The sequence below is a fragment of the Aedes albopictus genome, chromosome 2, assembly GCF_035046485.1.
Source record: "Aedes albopictus strain Foshan chromosome 2, AalbF5, whole genome shotgun sequence".
Lineage (NCBI taxonomy): Eukaryota > Metazoa > Arthropoda > Insecta > Diptera > Culicidae > Aedes > Aedes albopictus.
In genome coordinates, this window is record NC_085137.1 from 258321765 (window position 1) to 258342233 (window position 20469).

Sequence of the window (20469 nt, forward strand, 5' to 3'; positions counted from 1 at the left end):
GAAAATGCCAACGAGGGGGTAATTTTCCACCACATATGTGAACTATCGTCTATGTCGAGTACCTACCTAGAGGAACCAAGCTGGCGTCGGTCGTGTCATGCAGCGGATACATCATCGTGCCAAGCATGAAAGCTAATGCTCGCCTACATGAACATGATCGCTATTTATCATGTTAGGGGGGACGTTTTGTGCGCTCCATCGCGAGAAACGGGCACCATTCCCATATGTGGGCCTCATCGATTAAACAAAAGTGTTGAAATTAAATAAATTAGCATCAGCACCCGCGACGAGCCCAGCCGAGCCGAGCTGAGCCATGTCCTTCTGAAACATGTTTACACTGAGCGGATGGATGCACGAGAAAGTGATTTCTGCTGTTTGTGTTGGCAATTTGACAATTTTCGTCGGCATGCAAATATTGACTGGGTAAGGAAGATATTTGGAAATGTGCTAAGCAAACTCCACTTCAAGAGATTTTGATGCTGGGAAAATGTTTGAGGTACGATTTTAGCGAATCGAATTATTTTACGTGACGCGAAATTTTGGAACACCACACATCTGTCCTGATGGAGAGTATACATCGTTGAACATTCAGAAAGTGGAATGAAACGGTGACCGTAATTCTAAAGTAGAAACATGCGCCAGAGCATCTCATTTGGCTTCAGAAAAGCATTTTTTTAATCAGTCCTTAATAGCATGAAAATGAACGTGTTCACCAAATTACAAATTGATTGACAAAGGGAAGGACTACATTACAGACCCCGAATGTGCGTATTGTTGTAAGGTGTCGTTTATAAAATTATTAGGTTATTAATTCCGGGAAGCTGGCTTTCTCAGTCTTGTAATTGCCATATTCATATATATGGAGATTTCAATCAAAATTCAGTTGATTTCATGGTCGATGTAGATAATGAATCATTGTTGCTTCCTATCATCGGTGATAACGAAACATTGCAGCTCATTTTTGACAAAACCAGTCTACTTGGGTTAAATCAAGTTAATCACGTGTGTAATGAACTTAATGTTTACTTAGATCTATTATTTACCAGCTGCACAGAGAACTTTCATGTAGACAAAGCCCTTTATACCTTATGGAAAAATGAGAAACACCATATCGCTATAGAATATTCATTGTTGAATCATTAAAAATTGTGGCTTCAATAGCATTCAAAATAAACTCAATGAAACGGATTGGCAAACTTTATTAAAAAACAATATGAATATGAGTTGTAGTGTGAACATATTTAACGAAAAGTTATTCGCCATATTGGATGGAATAGTACCGAAGAAACGTAAAAAGATGACGATAAACTCTAAAAACCCCGTTTGGTTCACGAGAGACATAAAAAAGTTAAGAAACCGAAAACAAAAAAATGCGCAAAGCTTATAAAAGAAATCGTTCCGCGGAGAATCTAGAGCAATATATTAACATTTGTGAGTTGCTTGATACTGAAATTAAAAACGCATACGAGAGTTACAATACGAAAATCGAAAATGACGTGAAGAATGACCCAAAAGCTTTTTTTAGTTATGCCAATAGTAAAATGAAAACTAATAACTTTCCGTCGTGCATGGTGTTTGAAGAGGTTGTTAGTAGTGATAGTCAAGAAATCTGCAATAATCTTGCCAAGTTTTTTCAAGGTAACTATATCGCATTTAATGATTCTGTCGATCGAGAATACTTCGAGTATTTGCCAGAAGATACAAGTAATATTTCAGTTAGCTCTATCACAGTGCAAGAGATCTTAACTGCATTAGAAGGGTTGGATTCTTCAAAAGGTCCAGGGCCGGATGGAATTCTTTATTCTTTATTATAAGGCTGATACAAATTTTATTTTCACTTTTTGTCCCCCCCCCCCCCCCCCTTCAAAAATTTTTGGCTTGATTTTGCCTTTTGAGGGGGCAGATAAATAAATATTTATCAAAATATCGGGTTTTGGCAAAAATTCTTTAACAAATCCGAGGAGTTTTTAATATTTTTCAAAATAAATACTTTATTATTTTTATCCCCCCCTCGACCAACCAATGAGTGGTAGGACAAAAAGTGAATTAAATATTTGTAACGGCCTAATTATTCAACTGACAATTACAGTCTTATTGAATATCTTAAAACTATTTCAACATATTGATCAAATTATTCATGACAAAAGGATTCAACAACATATGAACAATATTCAACAATTACTTAACAAACTACATCACAAAAGCATCTGATGAAAACTTCTAACACATCATCATCATAAACATAACATTTACATAGAACACGCATTAAAAAGACAAGAAGATAAATATTCAAGTGGACGGTCGCCAAGTGTCATTGTGCCTATTTACGAACTCTCTGAACCTAATATTTACGGGCCACGTTGATTTATCAAGTGCTTGATTTTTCCATTTTACATTCATTGTCACTTTAAATGAGACGAAGTCTAATGTTCTCATAGGGCTCCAATACTTTGTTAATTTTGTAACATCCCAGCGTTCGGATTCGTGAGCGCCAAGAGAACGAGATACCATTCGATGAATATCCCATTCGGTAACACATGGATCGATGTTCGACAAATACAAAGAGAAGGTATCGCCGTTTGTAGTATCTCTCAATCGTTGCACACACTCATCATTGGTTACACCAGCAACACATCCAATCGGTCCATTGGAGGGGCTGTACGACGAGTTCGGTGTTGAATGCACTAGTTTAGCGCCGTCCGTAGAAGTCGCTGTTGCCATAATTTTTGAAAGAGAATCTAATATGCCAGACACAGTACTTTTTAGCTCTCTAACGTCATCTTCAATTGTGTTCGCATCCGTCGTATCCATAACAGGTTCGTGCCAAATGCCTTCTCTCTTCTTACGGAACTTATCCATGCAAACATCACACATCCAGATAGTATTTAGTGTTCGCGTGAGAAAGTCTATATCATCCTCTTTCAAACCAACGCACTTAGCATGGAAGAGGCCCGCACAATCGCCTTCGCACACAGTGAACAGATCGGTGAGCCCATCAACACAACGAGAACATTTTCTGCATTCCTTGTTGTTCTCCATTAAAAACTCGCACTGACTTTACGATTTTTCAATCAAATTAAATTTGATTTCCTGGAGTTTCAACGGGACTGACGCGAATTTCACAACGGGTGAAGGAGAGATTGATTCAACTGTCTTTTATAGAAGTGAGCTGACTATTTATCGCGATCAATGAACGATCAATACCTCCTTTTCTTTTGAAAAAGCTCGCTACCTCTTTTGTTAAGCCCTTGTTTTGGCTTTTCAATAACTCTCTTGCTAGTGGTGTATTTCCATCGCAATGGAAGCAATCGTTTCTAATACCAATCTTTAAATCCGGTAAGCGTTCCGAAATCAAAAATTATCGTGGAATTGCAATTATTTCATGCATTCCAAAGTTATTCGAAGCCATTGTAAATAAAAAAATATTTAATCAGGTCAAAAATGGTATTACAAATAGTCAGCATGGCTTCTTTAAATCTAGATCCACAATTACTAATTTGCTTGAGTTCGGAAACTATGTCGAGGCGTTATACACTGATTTTACCAAAGCATTCGATAGGGTTGACATCAAACTATTGCATTTCAAACTATAACGCGCGGGATTTTCAAGTGAACTTCTGACATGGATTGAATCATATTTATCAAACAGAATACAGTCAGTTCAGTTTAAAGGAAAGATATCTAATCACGTCCATGCTACATCTGGTGTTCCACAAGGCTCACATTTAGGGCCTTTACTTTTCATTTTATTTGTTAATGATGTAACTCTCGTATTAAAACGACTAAGAGTTCTGATTTATGCTGACGATATGAAGTTATATATGGAAATAATGAACAAGGCAGATTTAGTAGAATTTCAACGCGAGGTTGATGTTTTTCATAATTGGTGTCTAAAAAGTCTCCTTGATATAAATGTCAAAAAGCGTTACATAATATCCTTTACAAGGAAGCGCGAGCCATCCAATTTCAACTGCTTGCTGGGCAATGAACAAGTGGTAAGACAAACCAAAGCAAGAGATTTAGGTGTATTACTAGACTCTAAGCTTTCCTTTGTTGATCATTACAATTCAGTTATTCATAAATCTCAAAGTACAGTATGACCCATAAAAAAATGCGACATTCCATTTTTTGCGGTATTTGATAATTTTTAATGAAATAATCCTAATAAATTAAACTTTTTTGGATTAGGATACAATAAAGAGGTCATTGTCATACAGGATCTCTAAAATGTTTGTCAAAATATTCGTTGGTTACGTATATGGGATACCTTATAATTGTTAACAATTTCTAAATAAAATCAAGTTTTCCTCTAATTTTCAGAGCAACATGAACTAAGACAAAAACATTTAAACACATGGAAACCATGAAGAAACATGTACTCTTTAAAACGACCATGTTTGGAAAATATTTTAAAAATAATTTCAAACGTTTAGGAAACAAAAACTAAAACAGGTGCTACATATTAAAAACCGTATTTGAGATAAATTAATAAAAAACTTAACACTGTTTGAACATTTTTCAAAATATTTTTTTGTCGATGAAAGCATATAAACCTGCATTTATGATAGGTACAAATACTAAGTACTTAATAACAATTTCATGCTTAAAACATAATATTTTCTAAAAATTATCATTTGTCAAACAATTTAATTTTCAGAAAATGTCTCTTAATTTATAAGGTAATATTTTTTTCGTTCTTGTCCGACGAACCAACGAACTCCTGAAGACCTTAAGCAGCTATAAAAGTACTATTTTGAAAATAAAATTTGATTGAATGTGATTGAAAGCAATTGAAAGAAAATTATATCTTTAAAAAACGGCCTCTGGCGCGTGAACCATTTCGACATCCATATGTTCAACATTATATTTCCAAAGGTATGTGCATGAAATCAGTCTATGTTCCTTTGCCAGTATCAGATTAGTGGCTCTACTATACTATCCAATAGATGCATGCAAGGTTAATTAGTTCGAAGTAGGGGAACGATGACTTTGAAAACTGTCGCATTTTTTTATGGGTCATACTGTATGCTTGGCTTTATTAAAAGATTCAGCTATCATTTCAAAGATCCTTACACAATAAAGACTCTATATGTGTCATATGTGAGATCAATACTAGAATATTGTAGCGTTGTTTGGTCTCCATATCAAGATGTTCATGCAAATCGTATTGAGTCTGTACAAAAACAATTTTTACTCTTTGCTCTAAGAAAACTAGGATGGGCATCCTATCCTCTTCCGTCGTATGAGTCCCGGTGCTTGCTTATCAATTTAGAAACTCTCAAGAAAAGAAGGGAAATTGCATGTATATCTTTTATAAACGATCTCATCTCACAACGCACTCAATCGGAAGATTTATTAGCGAGCCTAAATTTTTATGCTCCATTTCGCTCTTTAAGATCACGTAACATATTTCAGCTCAAATCGCTACGAACTTCATATGCAATAAACGGACCAATGAGCTCATTAATGAAAATCTATAACAAATACTGCAAAATAATCGATTTAACTATGTCAAGACCACTGACTGCTAAGGAAAGTCCTAAATGGTAGATCTAATGACACATAAAATGTTATATAAGTATCAATATCTGTAAATTTATACATTAAGCTTGTAGTCTACAATGATTGACGAAATAAATAAACTAAATTGCCATCTTTTTCGTGCTTTTCCACATGTGGGTATTTCAGTAGCGATAATGTGCCAGCAGCAGCCGGGGCCCGTGGCGTAGTTGGTCACACGTTCGCTTCATATGCAGATGGTCATGGGTTTGATTCCTAGCCCCGGCACTTGCAATTTTTCGTCAGTTGCTTTTCCCCCGAGAGCAACTGACACTGACCCTCTTCTGAGCCCCATGGCTCAAACGGACCCGGATACCTGGACATCGGCAAACTGCTACTCATAATGGACCCCCAATCGGACTGGAAAGGAACAACGGCCATCCATCATTCTACTGTTGTGCTCATCATTCTACTAGGTATAAAGCAGAAAAAGTGAAAGCAGCAGAAAGTAGAATAGAATCTAGGCGCTGTACAAAATGGAAGTGCAGCTGTCAATTGAAATTGCTCACGTAGTGCCCAAGTGGACAATAGAGCTGTTAATTAGGTTAAGTGATTAAGAATAAAAAAAAAATATGTGCCAGCACCAGTGGAAGATATAGAACCGGAGCCAGAATCAGCGGTAGCGATACAAATAGACCAGCCATCACAGTGCGGAGACCCCTCGGCTACTTGATACGCAAACAGCAGTTTTGAATCGTTAGAATTCAGTCCAAAAGAGGCCATATGAAAAGTAAATCTACCTTAAAGTTTAAATTGCGGATTGATTTCCGTTCTGGTTAATATGCAAGAGAAAAATTGATTTTCGAGGAGAAAAAATGAGAGAGATAAATGGAAATGGAAGGTGAAATTGAAATTAAAATTCGAAGCAGAAGAAAGAATTAGGAAATATGAATTATACTTGAGAGTGAAATAATTGATTTCCTAACACATAGTAGAATAAGATAAAATGTAATTGACATTTTCTTTTATTATTTCACGGCGCTTAACCACTCCTTCCTAATTCTTCATTGTTGCTTAAAATATTTAGTTCAAAAATGTCGTTTTCATCTTTCTGCGCTGTGATAATGTTATATAGAATAGAGCAAAACAATATCCAACGACAGGCAAATCTTACGAAACGGTCCCCTGAAATAAGGCCGATGTCTATATTATTTTTCTTTTATGTCCGAGACTATTGAAAAATTGTTGCTTGAAAACATATTTTCTATTAAAAATAGAGTCATTGGCAGCCATGTTTTTTGACCCTCCTATATTTTGGAATTTTTGAAATTTTTGCATCGGCGTTCTGTACCCCACGATCCTTTGGTGTCCACTTTTGAATAAGGCAATCCATGAGACAGATGCGGTCAGCTGATTTTCTTTGTTTACCACACACTATCTTTTTTTTACCGAACTCAGCTATATTTTTGACGAGATTATAACAGCTGAGCGCTCGGTGATCAGTTCGCTAAAAAAACAACTACTGAGCGCTCAGTAGTCGCGGCACTTCACCGAACTGTCAAAAATAACTGAAGTGATTGCTATGAGTATGACGACAGCCCAGCATTTTTTTTGAAAGACGTTCGGTAAAACCATAGGCATTTTTTCAGGTAGATAGCTGGCCAGCCCAGTACTTTTTTGACGAAGTTCGGTTACAATGAGACTGTTTTTGCTCCACAAACGACGTGCTTCCAGCAATCATAGCATATTTTGATGCGTTTAATACTTAATTCAGCGTTTTATTTATAATTCAATAGAATCACGCTACAGAAATATATTACTCAAGCAACACACATGTTATAATAGAGTTACGACAGCGCAAGTTTTAATTGTATGGAAGTTTATTTTACGTAATTCTAACATTGTGTTGAAATAACGTAAAATAAACTTCTATACAACCAAAACTTGCGCTGTCGTAACTTATATAAATATAACATGTGTGTTACTTGGGTATTCATGATTCTTGTAAAACCCCAGCGGTCGTCATCTTGTTGCAGAATCTTGCACTGAGTCCGGATGGTGATGTCCTAAGCCACGTTGTTAGCAAAAAAAAAATATTCGGTTCGGTGGGCAAAAATCCGGTGGGATTTTCTATAAAGAAAATAAAACAACATGAAAATCGAAGTACTTACACAGTATATCATTTGCGCTTACATCACACTGTTTGATTCACTTGCAAATCCTGACCATTTTTGCTTACACAGCCGTGAAACTTCCGAACACTTTCCAAAATATTGAATTTCTTCGGTTACTAATACTGAGCATGGAAATAAAAAAGATGGCGTACGATTTGACAGCTCTGCTCGCGGAACTAACAGTTCATTCAGCACTTTTTTTTACAGTCGTACGGTAATCAAATGACGACTATTCAGTAAAAAGTTCAAAATTGCTGATTAATCAGCAAACAGTAACAATTTTTACTGAACTTTTTTACTGCAAGGGAAATGTCGGGTGTGCTGAACATATCAGCAAAAATATTTGCCATACACAGCATATTATCTTGAAAAAATGCTGTCTTCAGTAGTGTATATTATAGTGTTCAGTAAAGACTTGAAAATAATACCGAGTGTTCAGTAATTTCGCTCTTTTGACGAATGTAGGGGGATTAGGGGCATAATGGACACCCGGGGCGAAATGGACACCCCTATTTTTGCGGAAACCGTTGACTTTTATGTAAAACTTTTAATGCATAAGTGTAAAGGAACAAGTCTTTGTTATATTTTTCAAAAGTACCATTCATATTCCTTCAAAATAACCAAAATATCATTGAAATTGAAGTAAGCCAACTAATGGATAGGAGTGGATTTCAACTGTTGCTTAGACCTGTGCGCCGACTATATTTTGCTCGGCGGCGGCGTGAGGGCCATTTTTGGCCGGCGGCGGCGGCGTCATCGGCGTCACGCCGGTGGCAGCTTTCGGCGGCGGCGGCGGCGGCGTGAATCGGCGTGACCAAAATTTGACCATATTTCAACATAGGCAAAGCAAAGACGTTAGAATGAATACATTTTTTCATTTCTGTTCGGGTCCATCACTGCCATTAGACCTACTGAGACACTTTTTTTTACTCATTCGTTTATTTGGAAGGCTCGGCCACCACATGGACATAACAGAGCCGAAATTATTTATACATTTTTGTTTTTACGTTGATTACATTTTTCAAATTGTCAACAGCCATAATACTAATAGTTTGAGGAGCCGAAGTACTCGCGGCTGTTTCGAGATTAGGGATAACAAATATTTATAATTGGAAAGGAATATTGAAACATTTTTTTTTCCCTGTAGGGGTACACAACCATTGCGACCATTAATTGATCTATTGTGGTAAGACCCAGTTGCTTTATGCAGTACATTAGTACACTCACTAGTTTTAAGAACTAGCGATTGTTTTTTTTTTAGGCCTGCATTATACCCCAGTCTGGAATAGCTTCCAAAATGAAAGCCACTACCTTCTTGGGATTTATATTCCACCAGATATCTCGGGGATGCATGATACATCCACCGAAATAACGTTCTCTCTTCTTAAAGAGAAAACTACACTCACAAAGTAGATGTTCCGAGGTTTCAGAGTTGAAACCACAGAACCGACATTCTTCTGATTCAATCTTCTTGAGCTTCAATAGAAAGTGTCGAGATGGGCAGTGCCCAGTTAACAATCCTGTGTACACACTTAATTCGCGTTTACTAAGTTTCAGTAGTGTGTTCGTGTTTTTCACGCTTGGCACGATGAATCTCTTTGACTGGGATATTCCAGGTGCAGTATGCCAGTTTGCTCCTACGCTCTGTTTCTCCCGATTTTTTAGCTCCATCGATAGAGCACTTGATGATACTCCACAGAAGGGTTCCGGTCCATACAAGGCACCCAGAGATCCCTCCCTAGCTAGCTGGTTCGCAATTTCGTTGCCTGCAATTCCACAATGACCTGGTACCCAGAATAATTTTACAGTATTCCTTCCAGCCAGTTCCTTCAGTAGTGTAATGCACTCCCATACTAGCTTCCCGAGCAGAGGAGAATAGCAAGTTAATAACTACGAAATCACATAACCTGTTTTTATATCTTGTTTTGTTATTATTAAATTATCAAGGCATAGCTTTGCCATAACAAATTTTGTTGGACAATCTCATTTTGTTATATTCAAGCTATTGATATACATTAACTAAATTACATTTAAATAGCATGTTTTGTCGAAGTACAAGTTTAGTTATTGTTGTACTATTGATCAACTTATCAGCAATAGCTTAACAGTAACAAGTTTTGAAATCACAGCAACAATTCGACAATTATGACCTGTCCCTTTGTGTTGATCCTTTTTTGTATTCAGTTAAAAAGGAAATTCCTTAACGACTCCTTTTAAGAACTCCCTAAATAATTTTCAGATAAGCACTTGGAAGTTCTGGAGGAACCTTTCGATAAATCCCTGGAGAAGTCTTCAAGAGAACTACTGGCGCAATTTTCTTAGAAATTCCGAAGTTCATTCTTCTGAGCAATTATTAGGATTCTTGGCAGAATCTTTTGAAAAAACTCCTGGAGAATCCTCCGGATAAACTCATGGTGAAATTCTTAATGAAATTTTCAGAGAAATCTTAAGATGAACTTCAGGACTAATGATCACAGGAAATTTTGAAGAAACCTTTGAAGGGATTCTATGCAGGATTCTGGAGGAATTTCCAGAGGAGTCTTTGAAAATCTATGAAAGATTCCGTCAAAGAACTCTCGGAGAAATTTCTGGAAGATTTTTAAAGTCAAAAAAGGTGTTTTTGACGAAATCCTTAGAGAAATAAATAGATGAATTTTAGAAAAACAAAATATTGCAAAAAATTTTGATGAAAGTCCTGTAGGAATCATCAGAGGAAGTTCAGGAGAAATTACAGAAAAAAATTTGGAGGAATTCTTGTAGAATCCAGGAGGAATATTCGACATAATTCTTGAATCCAGGAAAAAATCGGAGGAATTGAAACAATCTTTCCAGGAAAATTGTAATAATCTGTACAATATTTCCAATATCCCAATTCTCTGCAAAACTGTTGAGCTTTCTAAAAATTCTTCAGTTTCTATGCTGAAAAAAAACAAAGGTTACACGTGCTCCGAAAACAATTAAAGTATCGTAAAGTAGCTCGTCGTATTTGATAATATAGAAATTACTAAAATTCGATTATCTTGCGACTACAAATCTCTGAGAATGAACTAAAAGCAGAATATAGTATTCTCGATCATTTGAAAATATTTTTACGTCAGAGTGATGAACCTCATGTTATTAGCGGGTTTGTGAGACAAAGCAAATAATTTTATATAATATGTATTACAACTTATTTAGTAACGCGTTTGATATCATAGCAAATTCTGCTCTCCGATAATTATCAATAACATATTAATATCAAAGTTTGTTATTGAAATATTTTCCGAATTCACTGTTATTAAGTTGTTATTGAAACTAACAAAACAAGTTATTGAAATGGTTTTCCAGGAACATTTTTTTGTTATGAAATATGTTACTTTGCCGCTTATGACAGACAAGTTTATATCACAATATGTTATGGTAATAACTTAAAAATAATCGATTTTATTATTCAGTTATTTTGCCCAAATAACACAGCTGCTTATGCTGTTGTTATTCCCTTCTGCTCGGGTTAGAATAACATTCAAATGTGCAGACTGCCTTTAAAGCTGCCTGACTGTCTAAAAAGATATAGATATTCGCATGTCTATATTTTCTTTTAAGAAGATGGCAGCGCATTCCAAAATAGCTTGAATTTCAGCTTGGAACACCGTTGGCCATTTACCCATTGGTATGGCGAGTTTAGTCCTGGGTCCATATACTCCAGCCCCAGTTCTATCACTCATTTTCGATCCATCCGTATAGAATACAATAGATCCTGGTCGAACCGTTGGTCCTCCTGATTCCCATACGCTCCGATCATCAATCGAAACTTTGTATGGTATATCTAAGATGAATTTTGGTTCCATCCAGTCTCATTTTGTATTACTAGTGGATTTACAGTAACATTGGTTAAGATTTCCAAATGTCCTGTTAGATCGCCTTCTAAGATGTTCTTATATCTTTTTAACTTCAAGGCACTTTTCTTCGCCTCTAGTTGCACAAATTGGTGCAAGGGTAGCAGATGCATTAAGGCATCTAGTGTTGAACCAGGAGTACTTCGAATAGCTCCTGTTATTGACACTGTTGCTAAACGTTGAAGTTTAGCCAGCACTCGTTGGGCTGTTTTGGTTTTGGTTTTAGGCTACCAGACTAGAGAGGCATAAGAGACTTTGGGTCTAACAACTGCCAGGTAGATCCAATGAACTATCCTGGGTTTTAGCCCCCACTTTCCCCCGATCACTCTCCGACAGGCCCAAAGAGCAGTTGTTGCCTTATTTACTACATGCTCTAGATGTTCACTCCAGTTCAGTTTTTTATCTAGTATGACTCCTAAATATTTCACCCTGGAGGAGAATGTCAACTGTACCCCATCCAAGGACGGTGCCTTTATATTGACATTTCTTTTTCTTGTAAAAATTACAAGAGTAGTTTTTGAGGGATTTACGTTTAGTCCCTCTCCTTTACACCAGGCAAGAGTGTAGTTTAACGCTATTTGCATTCTGTTTGATAGCGTTTCATCATGCTTCCCTCTTACCACTATCACGATATAATCTGCATAACTAATGACTTCGAATCCCATTGCCACTAAACTATTAAGCAAGTCATTAACAACTAAAGACCACAGCAATGGTGAAAGTACACCTCCTTGGGGACAGCCCTTAGACGTACTTACTTTAATGGTTGATTCGCCCAGTCTGGAGACAATACATCGATTTCTCAGCGCTGCAGTGATCCAGTCAACGATTGAGCCATGAAAGCCCCGTTTATACATAGCTGATCTGATGGAAGCATGTGAAGCGTTATCAAACGCACCTTCAATATCAAGAAATGCACAGTACGCTACTTCCTTGTATTTGATGCTTTTTTCTATTTTTTGTGTCAACGTGTGAAGGGCTGTTACCGTCGACTTGCCTTTGCAATAGGCAAACTGTAATTTATTTAGCTTGTGAGCTTTTAAAAACGAGCCTTTGATATGCTCATCCAGAATCTTCTCCATTATTTTGAGTATAATTGAGGTTAGGCTTATTGGCCTGTATGCTTTAGGCTGTGTTTTGTCCCGTTTGCCGTTTTTTGGTATGAATATCACTCTTACCTTATTCCACCAACTGGGAATGTAGCACAGTGTCATGCTACTAATAAACATCTCAACTAAAGCAGGGATGATTATGTCCCTACCGTGCTGTATTAGCGCCGGAAAAATGCCGTCTTCTCCAGCAGATTTGAAAGGGTCGAAGGAATTTATTGCCCAGTCCACCATTGCCACTGTGAAAATTTTTCGGGATTCCATGAGTGCATCTTTTCTGTTCATATTGCGTCCAGAATTTGTCCTCAATTGTCCCGATGAATTTTCATCAACAGCAAATGAGCCTGGGAAATGTTTTTCCATCAGTACTTCCAATGTTTCTGAAGGACTTCTGGTGAATGTGCCATTACACAGCGCAACATTTTTTTGTCTCAAGAGCAAACTTATGTGTCTCCGAAGGTTTTTGGGCCGCTGAATCCGAATCCGGGCTCAGATTTGCTCCAACACGTCACAATTTTGAGCTATACCTCAATTTATAGGGCAAAATATGCGATTTTGGGGTTTTTTGACTGCCAGCCATTAAGCATGGAAATATTTTTTTTGAGCGATCAAAAGGTTAATTGGTCAACTAACATCTAAATTATCGACTCATGCAAAATATTTCGTTTTACTTAATCAAATTTGATAGATTTAAGCATTTTATGTAAGTATGAAAACTTGCATGCAACTTTTGGAGGGTGACTTGTATGGGAAACATCGTACCTAACATAAATCGCTTAAAACTATCAAATTCGATTTGGTAAAACGAAATATTTTGCATGAGTTGTTAATTTAGATGTTAATTGACCAATTAACCTTTTGATTGCTTAAAAAAATATTTCCATGCTTAATGGCTGGCAGTCAAAAAACCCCAAAATCGCATATTTTGCCCTATAAATTGAGGTATAGCTCAAAATTGTGACGTGTTGGAGCAAATCTGAGCCCGGATTCGGATTCAGTGGCCCAAAAACCTTCGGAGACACATAAGTTTGCTCTTGAGACAGACCAAAAGTTAATTTTTGTTACGCTGTGTTATCCTTCTTAACGTTGCCTAGGCCATTTGAGTGTTCCTTAGAAAGGACTTTTTGAAGCCTGGCCGCTTCTGAAGTGTATTGGATGTTTTCACACATGAATCTCCAATGTCTTCGTTTGCTTTTCCTTATTTCAGTGCTATATTCGGTTAGAGCCTTTCTATATTGGCCCCAATCCGAAGTTGCTTTTGCTCTGTTGAAGAGTTTTCTTACTTTCCTCCTCATTTTTTGTAGAGCGTTGTTCCACCAAGGGACTTTCCTGTTTGAACTCCTTTCCCTTTGTGGACAACTTTCGTAGTATGCTTGTATAATTTTGTTAGTGACCATCCTAGAAGCTTCTTCTAGTTGCTCTGCTGTTCTTATTTTTTCGTCCAGCAGAGGTTGCTTGGTCGCAAGAATTTGCTTGTAGAGATCCCAGTTGGTGTTCCTGGGGTCTCGATAGAATTCCCTCACGGTCTCTCCCCTCTCTATTGAGAAGGTGATATGCTTATGATCTGAGAGAGATACCTCGTCAGATACTTCCCAAGGGGTAATTCTATCTGTTAGAATTTGGCTACAAAGTGTTAAATCAAGTACTTCATGTCGCCTTGAGTTAACATATGTGGGTTTGTCCCCTCTGTTACATATATCAATGTTATTAGCAGAAATATATTCTAAAAGGGACTCACCTCGTTTGTTGATGTCACTGCTTCCCCATACAGTGTGGTGAGCGTTGGCATCGCAGCAGATAATAAATTGCTGGTTTTGTTGTCTGCAGCTGGTGACAAATTCGCAGATTGAGGACGTCGGAGCTTCTTCTTCATCACCAGGAAAGTAAGCTGATGCTATATTAACGATAGACTTACCCCTGGTTGTTGAAACCTCCACCCTGATGGCTACGATGTCTCGTTTGATAAATTCTGTAATGGGAGTAAAATTAATCCTTCCATTTACTAAGATAGCTGTCCTTGGAGAAGGATGGCTATCATCATAGAGTAACTTACATTTTGGTGTAGTAAGGCCCATCACCCTATGATTGTTGACCCACGGTTCCTGTACTAACGCCAGGTCGAGGTCTTCTTTGGCAAACCTTTGCAAAAGTACGCCTGATGCCCCTCTTGCATGCTGTAGGTTTGCCTGAACCAATTTTATGTTGGTCATTGCGTTGACGATCCGCTTTTTTGTGACTGGCGGATCGTCGGCTTAGTTTTTGTGCCTTTTGTGGTGGACTCTTTGGAGATTTCTGGGACCTTCTTTTGCATTCCCAGTGAACTACTGTTGTTCTCACCACGGTTATTATCCTTTTTCGGATTCGTTTTAGCAGTTCCTTCTTGGGATTCAGTTTTAGACGAACTTTCACATTCATCACCAGTAGTATTTACCGGACTTGGCCCAGGAATTTGTTGCTGCTGGTCCACTTGAGGGCCCGGCAGCGTGTTCCCTAGGTCTTTGCCCTGTATCATACTGGCGACTTCCGTTTCCATTGCCATATCCTGAACCTCTATACAGTCAGTGTTACTGTCCTGCTTGTCGATCCTGCTTTTCTTGACCCGACGTAGTTTTGCAGTGTGATACAAGTAGTTGATTTGAAATCCCCATCTTGTCAATTTCTGCATTGAGTCCTCGTTCACTGTGAGAACCAGCTCAACATCATTCCCGTTAGGGGAAGATCTTTGCAGAATTCTCCAGGAATCCGTGTCCAAGTCATTCTGTGACTCGATGAATGCCATTATTTGCTCGTTGCTTTTAGTGGCGCTTTTTGGCAGGTAGGCTACCAAGATTTCCGATCTAGGAATGTTCTTTTCGTCGACCGCTATCAACTCAACTCCCTCGCATACAAGTAGGCTCGGAGTTATCCTTTTTAACCAGTCCGCTGTAGCCTGGTCGTGGCAGTTGATAACAAGGAAGCCTGTTTTTATGGTGCAGCCTCTGAAAATCGGTTTTACATCTGTTCCCCGATTTTCCACTACTTTGTTAATAATGGTGTCTTGTACCAATATTAGCTGTTGTGTTGTTAGAGCTGTAGTCGGATAGTCCTTTGGTATTATTCCTATGCGTACTTGGCTCACAACCTCCGTGTATAGCGGATTTTGAGTAGCAGTGGGCTTAGTTTTCCTATCTGGGACTTTTAGATTCCTTGATAGACGACTCTCAGCTACTGCCAATGCCCCCTTACCAGGGACTTTAATATTCCCGGGTAGAGTATGAGCAGTTTTTGCTTTTTGCTTCGTGCCTGGGACTTTCGGTTTCCCGGGTTGACTTCGCCCTGCTGCTGCCTCTGTTTTCCTATCTGGGACCTTCGTATTCCCGAGTTGACTGCAACTTCCAGCTTTAGCCTGTTTACCTGGGACTTTCAGTTTCCCGGGTTTGGAGCGTTCAGCGTCTTCGTTTGTCTTATTCGCAACTTTAGAGGTACCGGGTTGCATGTGGACAGCATCTGCCTCTGCACTTCCATCTTGGAAGTTTGGATCTCTTTGCCGTTGCAGCCGGATGTTCACCGATGATGTGGCTAGGGATTTCCGAGAATGGTCTTTGTGCGGCCTTCCCGTTGGTGTTGATGTCCCTTTTGTCTTTTTGGGTTGTGGCTTCTCACCACTCGATAGGTCATCTCTAGGCCTTTTCGATGGCTCTGACTGCACGTTTGGCCTGTAGGCAAGGCGATAGGCCTCGTCTTTGTCATAGCCCTGATCTAGCAGTTTTTTCAGTCGTTTTTTACCGGCACCACTTAGCTTGATTCGGTCCATTTGCTGAGATTGTTCCGGATTTGCAACGGTTGATCCCCTTGATGTCTTGATAGTGACACTTACTCGATCGTCCTCGTCGCTGTCTTCTATCTCGGAGTTCTTTGGAGTGTCCAAGTTGATCGATGGACAACTGGACAGATTTTCCAGTGATTTACTATCTAACTGTGCTTCGAGCTGCTCCAGCGAATCTCCCTGGTCAGTGTCCATTTTTTCCAGCTGAGAGAGGCAGTTGGCACCTGTTGTTTTATTTTGTTTGTTGTTGTTGCTCATTGTTGTTCCCACGAGTCGCACGGGAAGTAAAGGTCGACTACGCCAGAGCCCTGCATTAACGCAGCAAGGGATGAATACTGTGGGGTTCTCCCTGGTACCCCACAGGCTCCGTTCGCGACTGAGTATTTGTTTCACCCCCCCCCCCCCCCCCCCAGCCATGCATCCATAGGCACGGGTCGCATTACACCGTAGATTCGGGGTTAGACCGTATTAGGCATTCGTGTGGCTACGGTCATCACCACATATATCCTCCTCCTTTACCCGGGCTTGGAACCGGCAACAATGATTCTTGTTAATTCTGAACATACACAAGTGTATCTCCAGAATAAAAGAATCATCCTTGGCGGAGTTATATTGAAACATTACCGGTATCCTTAATGTAATGCATGTTGCATTACTCCAATTCTAATGAAGAGCAATAAAATTTTGATTTTGCTACAGTTTTTTTTGTTTGGTTGTCTCAGAACCTTCAGAAGCAATCAAGCTTGATAAGGGCCTGTCCATAAACTACGTAGACTCCTAGGGGGGGACGGGGGGTCTGGCCAAAGTCTACGCTCCATACAAATTTCGAAAATTTTATATGAACAAAAGTCTACGAGGGGGGAGGGGGGGTTTCTGAGATGCACAAAAAAAGTCTACGTAGTTTATGGACAGCGCCTAATAGGGTCACACTATTTACACTAAGGAATCCCCCAATGATTTCAGGGAGGAATCTCAGATGGAATCCTAGGAGGAGCCTGAAAGAAAAACTGTGCAAACCTACTATTGCTGAACAGAACAACTGTACTGCTTCGTCACGAAAGGGATATACCTAAGTCCAAATAGCGGAACCTTATTATCAAATTTGATAGCTTCTGAAGTTTCTAAGAAAACAAAACAAAAACGGTATCAGAATCAAAACTTTAAACTTTGGCAATGGATTAATGTGACATGCATTACACCTGAGGATACGGATAAAGCATATCACGATAGGTAAAATTTTACAAAAAAATTGGTCCAAACTTGGTAATGAAAAAGTTTACACCACAAATTCTAGAGCGTACTGACAAGATCTGTGCTTTGCCAATGTTGACTTCATGGACAAATTTCGTTCACGCCACCACCGCCATGAAGAAAATTCTGAACTAATCTCTGCAGAAACTGCTGTTTGAAACCCCGAAGAAACTTCTGCAGGAATCTCTGGCGGTTCAAGAATCTCTTTTAGAGATTCCTGCAGAAAATTCTGAACAAATCCCTGATTGAAGTATTCAATGAACTTTATGAGGAAATTCAGGAAGATTCCCCAAATTAATTCAAGCAGGAATCCCAAGGGAATTACAGCAGGAATTTCCAAAGGAATCCCAAGAGTAATCTCCGACGGAATCCCAGCGGAAATTTTAAAAGAAATTCGAGAGGAATCCCCAACGGATTTCTAGGAGGAATCAACGAAAAATAGCGAGAAGGAATTCCAGGAGAAATTCCTAAGAGAATACTAAGAGGAATTTCCGAATGAATTCCATAAGGAAACCTCAAAGGAATTCCAGGAGGAAGCCCATAAGGTATTCCAGCAGGAAACTCCGAAGGAATTTTAGGAAGAATCTTCGGAGGCATTCTAAGAGGAATTCCCGGAGAAAATCCGTGAAGGATCCCCGAAAGAATTCTAGGAGGAAACTCCGAAGAAATTCAAAGATGAATTACTAAAGGAATCCCAAGAGGGAATTCCTAAGGAATTTTAAGAAGAATCCTCGAAGGAAGGACCTCTCAAGAGAAACCCCAGAAGAAATTCTAAGAGGAATCCCCGAAATTACTATAGGAGAAATCTCCAAAGAAATTCCAAGAGAAATCCCCGATAGAATTTCAGGAGAACTTCTCGAAGGAATTCTAGGAAGAATCACCGAAGGAATTCCAGGAGGAAACCTTAAAATAAATTTTAGGAGGAACCCTCGAAGGAAGTTTAGAAAGAATCCCCGAAGAAATTACAGGAGAAATCCTTGCAGGAATCCGAGAGGGCACCTCCGAAGTAATTCCGGGAGGAATCTTCGGATGAATTACAAGCAGATTCTTCAAAGTGGATCCCCGAAAGAATTATAAGAAGAATCCCCATAGGAATTCTAGAAGAAATCTCCAAAGAAATTCAAGAAGGAAAAATCGTCGAATTCCAGGAAAAATTTCCGAAGGAATTCTAGGAGAAATCACCGGAGAAATTAAAGAAGGAAATACCCATAGAATTCCGTGAGGAATCCTGGAGTAATTCCATGAGGAATTTTTGAAGGAATTTCAGGAAGAATCTCCGAAGGAAAACTAAGAGGAATCACCAAAGGAATTCTGGAAGGAAACCCCGGAGGAATTCAGGGAGGAATCCACGACGGAATATCAAGATGAATCCCCGAAAAATCCCACAAGGATTTGATGAAGGAAGTCCCGGAGGACTTCCAGATTAAAAAAAAATCTGGGAGGAATTTCCGAAGCATTTCCAAGCGGAATACTCGAAGGATTTTCAGGAGGAATCCCCATAGGAAGTCCAGATAAAATATCCAAAGGAATTCCAGGAGGAAACCCCGAAGGAATTCTAGGAGAAAACGATGAAGCAATTCCAGAAGAAAACCCCAAAGGAATTTCAGAAAGGCTCCTGAAATTCCATGAGGAATACCTGAACCAATCCAGAAGGAATCTCCGAAGGAATTCTAAGAGAAACCATCAAAGAAATTCCAGGAGGAAACCCCGAAGAAATTTCAGGAGGAATCCATGAAGGATATCCAGGAGGAATACCCGAAGGAATTCCAGAAGACATTCCAGAATATATTCTAGGAGGAATCCCCGAAAGAAGCCCAAGAGGAATCCCCAAATGAAATGCAGGAAAAATCCCTGGAGGAACTCCACAAGGAATCCAGGTGGAATCTCCGATAGAATTCTAAGAGGAATCACCAAAGAAATTTGACGGAATATTAGAAGGAATCCCCGAAGGAAGTCTAAAAGGAAACTCCGAAAGAAAATCTAGGAAGAATCTCCGGAGGAATTCCAAGAGGAATCCCCGAGAGAATTCCAGGAAAAAGGCCAGGTGGAATCCTCGAAGGAAGTCCAGGGGAACCACTGAAGGAAGTCTAGGAGGAATCCCCGAAAAAATTGCAGGAGAAATCCTTGCAGGGATACCAGGAGAATGCTCAAAAGTATTCCGGTAGGAGAACCCAAAGAATTTACAGGCGGAATCCTCGAAGGATTTTCAGCGGATCTTTCCGGGTAGGGAAAAATTTACAGGAGGTATTCTCTAAAGAATTCCTCTAAAGATTTCCAGAAGAAAATCCTTGAGGAATTCTTGTCGAAACTCCATGAAAGATCCCTCAAGAATATCCTGAAAATATGCCTAGTTATAATCCTAAGGGAATAATTGAAGAAACTCCTACAAGATTCCCTAAGACAACTCCTGTAGGAATTTCTGATTGAGCTTCAGGAGAAATCTCTGATGTAACTCCTGGGGGCATCCGTGAGTCTTCCTGGAAAAATCTCAATCTCAACCTACAATCTGAAGGAGCCCCAGAAGCGATCCCTGGAAGAATTCCTAAAGGAACTTCTCGTGAAATCCCCTAAGGAATCCTGAAGGAATCTTGGAAGAAACTCTTATATAGGAATTCCTGAATAAACTTCTGGGGATATCCCTGAATTCTTCTGGAGGTATTCTTGGATCTTCGTATAAGATTCTCTGAAGGAACTTCTGTAGGAATCCCTGCAGAAATTCATGAGGGATCACCGAAGAAACATCTGCAAGAATCCCT